Source organism: Pezoporus flaviventris, unplaced genomic scaffold (assembly GCF_033815535.1).
Source record: "Pezoporus flaviventris isolate CSIRO_AGI_PZ_B2104156 unplaced genomic scaffold, CSIRO_AGI_Pfla_v1 ptg000006l, whole genome shotgun sequence".
Lineage (NCBI taxonomy): Eukaryota > Metazoa > Chordata > Aves > Psittaciformes > Psittacidae > Pezoporus > Pezoporus flaviventris.
Genome location: NW_026892554.1, coordinates 17045081 through 17051080, shown reverse-complemented (window position 1 = coordinate 17051080; position 6000 = coordinate 17045081).

Genomic DNA, 6000 nt, shown 5'->3' with positions numbered 1-6000 from the left:
GTAGAACAAACATTGTATTTGATTAAACAAAACAAAACAAACCCCCAACTCAGTCCATAGTAATCTGAAAGCTTTGTTCCAGCTATAAATATTCACAGAGAGTTGTAGCTTCTTGGGGTGCTAGGTGGCATGTAGGAGAAAACAGTAAGTATGCAATGGAACAAAATCTGTCATCATCTACCTGTATCTGTTGTTAATTAAACCGTGTCATCTTTTCTCCTTGATTACAAAAATGGTAAAGGTTGGGTAAGTAAAAGCGCTCCTGTCATACATTTGATAGTATTACAGAACTGAGCATTCTCAGTTCTCTCACTGAAATCATCTTAGAGGTTTAGACTTGCAGGAAAGCGTGATAGCTCTGAGCAAAGCCTGTAACATTGCTCATAATGTAGCCCTTTTGTGACTAGACACGGGAGCCCATGATATGTGCAAAAATAACTTAGGTTCAAAAAACACCTCTACCCACCCAGAGTGTAAAAGCTTAATTGGTAGAAATCCCTGCTGGACCTATCACACTCCTGTCTGTAATCTTACTGGGCATGGTTCTCAAAGCATAGAGGCAAAATGAAAAGTTGTTTAATTTCTCTTCTGTGTGTCAGAACTTCCTGAGTGCACATAAGACCATAAAACAAATACTCATTCCTTTTTTAATTAGCTAGTTCCTCATTGTTGCAGCTGCTTTCTTTGACAAGTGCATCATTGGTTTCCCTTGATTTTCAGAGTACAATGATACACGGATATCAAAGTGGGGATCTTTTGCATGCACCAAGAGGCAGCTTTCTTATTCCTGGCATTGTCTAGACTGTGAGTGCTGTGGTTTGTATGAGGAGTTTTATTAATAGCTATGTGGAGTTCACTATGTATTAGGTGCATTAATGGCTGCAGTGAATTTTCTGTGCATTTGATTCGTAAGGAGTTCAATGACATTTATGTCTCCGCAGTGCAATGAGGATGTAAAATATTCCCTTGCTTAGCAATATAATCAAACAGAAGATAGTTGAAAAATTAAAAATATAATGCAGGCTTTTATTAAGACTACTTCAAAACTGTGCATTCTTAAATAGCATGTGCTATTTACTTAGATATTTGGTTAGGTGGTGTACCTTTTGTTCAGGAGTGAAGAGAATATCAGGAAGTAACTGTGAGGCCAGATTCAATGGTCCCTCCCAGAGAAAAGCTCCTACTGACTCATGTTCAATAGAGACCACAGAATTTGTCCGAGAAGGAAGGAATTTTACCTTCATAGGCTGCAAATGTCTAATTAAAGGCCCAAGTGGGTTTTCTTTGAAGTTAGTTGGGGCTGCTCATAGAGGAGCAGCAGTTCAGCATAAGTAAAGGTGTCTGGCCCAAAAAACTTCTAACAAATGTTGCACTGTGTTAAAATAATCTGAGCATCAAGCACAGAACAAGTGTAGCGTTTCAGTTAATGAGTATATTATGCCATGTTTCCCTAGGAAACTTGTAATTATAATTAATTACCTCAAATCTGCTGCTAATCCATTTGAGCTTAGAAAAGACATGAATTTTAAAAGTTAATTTTCTGCTGCTATGTTACTGTCTTTGAACATTTGAATATTTGAAGTAACATGACAACTGAATGACTTTGATTTTACATGTATCTATCTTCAAATTCTCCTCAAGCTCTCCCAATTCTACATTGAGCGGCTGTTGAGCAACTGCTTGTAGAAATATATTGGGGGTGGAAAGAAATAGGGAGACTCTGTATTTGCATGAGCTCAGAAATAATACTTTTAATTATATTTTGAACTGTATTACACAGTGATAAAGTTCCTGCATTTTTATATATAAAGGGGGCATATAGAAGTGAAAATGGTACCACTTCAGCAGTATTTGAGCAGGACTGTTTTGGACTGGATTTTAGAACCTCTGGCTGTCATCCAACTTCCTGCTTTCAGATCTAGGTGAGATAGTGTATTTAAGAGCACTTGACAAAAAAAGGAATATTATAGCAAATCAGTTGTTATACCAAATCCAGGATGGGTGTAAATCTGTGACTAAGAGCATATTAATTTACATTAGCTAAAAAAATGTCCATTGTAGTGTAGCAGTGTGACCAATTACTCGACTTGCTTTCAGTCAGAAGGTTGGTATTTAGTTTAGGAAGTGGTATTTAAAAGATAGAAGAAAATTGAGCAATCCTAGCAATGACAAGCTGTACAGGGAGAAATCTATTCAGTATTGAAAACACAGGAGAAAGAACTGACTGAAATTAGCTAGAACAGAGACTGACCATAAGACTTAACCTTGTCCAGTGTGTAAGCTCTTGCAGCTAATGTAGTTAGTATAGCTTTCTAAGCCACTTTTTCAAAAGGATCTTTAATGAGTAAGAAGCTGTAATTCCATTTTCATAAAGGCTCTGAAAAAAAGAAGTATTAGTATATCTGAAGGTATGCCTGTGGCATATAACAAAATGCTATGGTACTCAGCAGCCCCATTTTCAAAGAAGAGTTAAATTTTACAATTTATTGTTTTGTATAGTTTCATCTAGCTGCTGAACTACTGATGGCCTTACTTGCCGCATGTTGCCCCTGGCTGGAAAGGGTGAATTAATTGTCTTTGTCTTCCTTGAAGAACTGGCTGGAAAAGCTGCACCAGTGGCAGCAGTAGCAAACCAAGGCAAGTATTGCCTATACACAGTCTTTCAGGACCTGTGTTCTCTTGCAGCTACTTGAGCTCAGATTTCTGACAAAGGAAGCAATCCACTGATAAAGGTTTGTGCTATAGAATCAGCTGTTTTGCAAGCTAACCATAGTAAATGGAAACAAAACAAGTGAGATTTCATTATTATATGTATAAACTCTGGCTGATTTTAATGTATAGTGAGAACTGAGTTTTCTTTGAAATGAGCCAGATAGCCTGTAAATATTATCTGGTTTGTGACAGTGTACTTCTAGGGGCATGGCTTATGGCACTTGTGCAGTTTTACTACCCGGCACTATGATCTAGTCTTTATCCTAAGCAAATACTAAGTATCTGTGGAGCAAGTGTTATATGTATGTTCTCTTTGCTTAAATTTTTCCTGCAGAACAGCTATAAGTGGGACCTGAGTAGTATTGTTGAAGATTCATTGCTGAATTTCTTTTTCTCCGCCATTTAAAATTAGTCCTTTAATACCTGGAAAGTCATAATAGTTATGAAAGGGATGGAATAAGAATAGAGTTTAAACCTTTCCCATATGACCTAGAAGATATCTTGAAGTAATTTCATAAGTTTAAAAAACACTTATGATAATGATATGAATTTTGGTTTTGCTGCTCTTGAATGCATTGTAGGATGGCAGAGTAGTGCCCTTGTTAGATTTTAATTTCTACCTTGCCCTCCAACTATTTATAGGAGCTACAGGCTCTGTGCTGCACTTCTAGCAGCTGCTATCCTGAAGACAGGAAATAGATTCACAGAATCCGTTCTGCACACCCAGGGAGTCACACTTCAGTCACACCAATTCTGTAGAGCTTCTAAGAGAGAACAATTTAATTTTAGTACTGTGTTAATAGTTAATGTGCCATGTGAGAAATGCTATTATGAGAAGAAATGTGCTGGTATATAAATAGGTGAGGAAATCTTGGGTTTCACCACAATAACCTCCGGTTTCATACTTGGTAATTTAATCCAAGTTGGCTACAGTTATACTATAGCCTTTCATTTTAACCTGTTTCAATTGTTACTGTTAGGGGTAGAATCTATCTATGAAAATTTGGGATTGCCACCTATGTGCAAAGTTTATGTTAAATAAAGCTGATATGCTGTCAATATGTTGCAGAAAGATAGCAGTGTACGGTAAGTGACATCCTAAGGTACAGTGTAGTGCAGTAAATGGAGAGACTGTTTAATGTGATACTTTTAATTTGGGGTAGCTCCTGAAGGGGGCGAGAGCTGGGCATACTTGCTTCAGATTCTCTTATGCATTATTTATGTCTATTTACATCTGAAATATAATTGTGTACAGAGAAAGCACAAGGAAAATGCCTTGCATACCCTCTAGAGCTGAAAAAATCAGGACATACTGGCTCACTGGGTTGAGCCGAAAGACTAGAACTAAAAGCATAACTGTTCTTATTGTCTAGATGTTAGCACACTGTTTATAATAAAAGGTCTTGTATATATTAGGAAACAAAGTGTATTTGGCCTCTAGAAGCCGATTTTTTTTTTCCAACTTGCTGTAAGTATTTTGAAAGAGCAACATTCTTCTTCAGATGTACCAACAAGCATGAACAACTCACTCAAAACAGTGGTTTGAAATGGATTTTATACCTCTCTAGTACTATTTAGCTTGTATGTGGAAGCCATTGCCAGTACGATAGTGCTGTGATCTCATCATGCACGCAGGGCTTGCAACTGAGAACAGCAATGTGATGCAAGAGCAGACGTGTTCTAGGTGTCAGCAAGTGGGCAGCACTTGAGCTGCTAGATTTCCAAATCCATGGTAAGTGTTGACAGCATGGTAAAGATATTAAATTCAGAGTTAACTTCAGTAAATTTAAGATCCTCATTTTCTTTGGAAAATATGTATAAATAAATTAATTGAATATGAATTCTCTAATGTACCAAATGCATACAACTAGGTGATAGGGATTCTATGAAGAAGTGTCTGATTTCCAATGCTACTGACAAAAAATGGTGAGGAAAATCGGTTACATCCACAACCATTCTTTTTAAACCAAACAAATCACAGGCTAAAATCTTAAGGTTCAGGACTTTCCTTTTAATTGCCAAAACAAATTTTGTCTTTGCATATTACTTATTGCTGATTACTGTTCTGCAGCCTGCTGTTTCATGGTATGTTATAAAAGATGGTTTTGTCTTTAGGCAGTTGAGTAGTGTTTCAGGTCTAGCTAAGATAGTGGTTGATAATATTCATTAAATCAAAGACCAATTATGATACACATTATATTGAAGTCAAAAAGATTTTTAAAGGGCTCTTCAGTATACGGGTAATGGATGGGAATCAGGGCCTTTGGGCTGTGAATTATAGAATGAAATTTTGCTCTCTTTATTCAGGTTTAATAGCATCTTGATTTGCCAAAGTATTCCTGTGCCGTTGTAAGTGACAGGTTTTTGCATTAAAAATTGATATAGTGAGGAAGGTATGGCAAAATCCAAAAGTAACTCTGTATCAGATTAAAGTGTGTGCATGAAAATGGGTCATAAGGCAGGAGAAGAGATTAGCAGCTCTTTAGCTGGTAATTTTTGTTAGTCAATAAAAGTATGGAGTGTATACCCTGTCTCCATGCATTGTGTATGTCACACACATACTCTCAGTAAAAGGTTAACTTTAACTTAAATATATTCATATTAATTGTGATTTTACTGACAGCATTTCTCAAAGCAATTTCTGTAATCACTATGCTGAGATGATGTGCTTGGTTCATTCCAGTATTATATCTGCAGGAAGACAAGCTTTGCGATTAGGGACTGACTGTACTGGAATTTTGCCCCCTACCATTTTCCCCCATACTCCCCGGCATTTCTCTGGTATTTCTCAATAGTAGGTATTAATGGTAGAGCTAATGCATGATGCAGCCACCATGTAGTGCCTTTTTATCTGTGGTATATCTTTGGATTTTTTTTTTATTTTTTTTTTCTATCACCAAACTGCAGTTAAGACTGCTGGAAAAAATAATGCACCCTTTTCCAGGCTGGCTACTCCATCATCCTTGATTCCTGTATGCAGAGAACTAGTGTTGTATTAAGATACAGACAGCAACAGCACGAATGCCAATCTGAAGTTCTTGTGCCAAGTTGCTGTCTGTGGAGTTTCTTTAATAAGAGTATTTGGAAATTCCATTATGTATAAAATGTCTTTTTTTCCATGACAGAAATTCTTGAATGGGAGGAGTTTTTTAGGTTTTCCCCCTCCACAAAGTTTTGTGATTTTTAAATTTTTTTTATTTTTTAATATTTTTAGTAGTTACTTGAATCTTTTTTGGAGTTTCCTGATTTTGCTTCGCTCCCTGATGTGTTCTAGTGGAAAAAAATCAG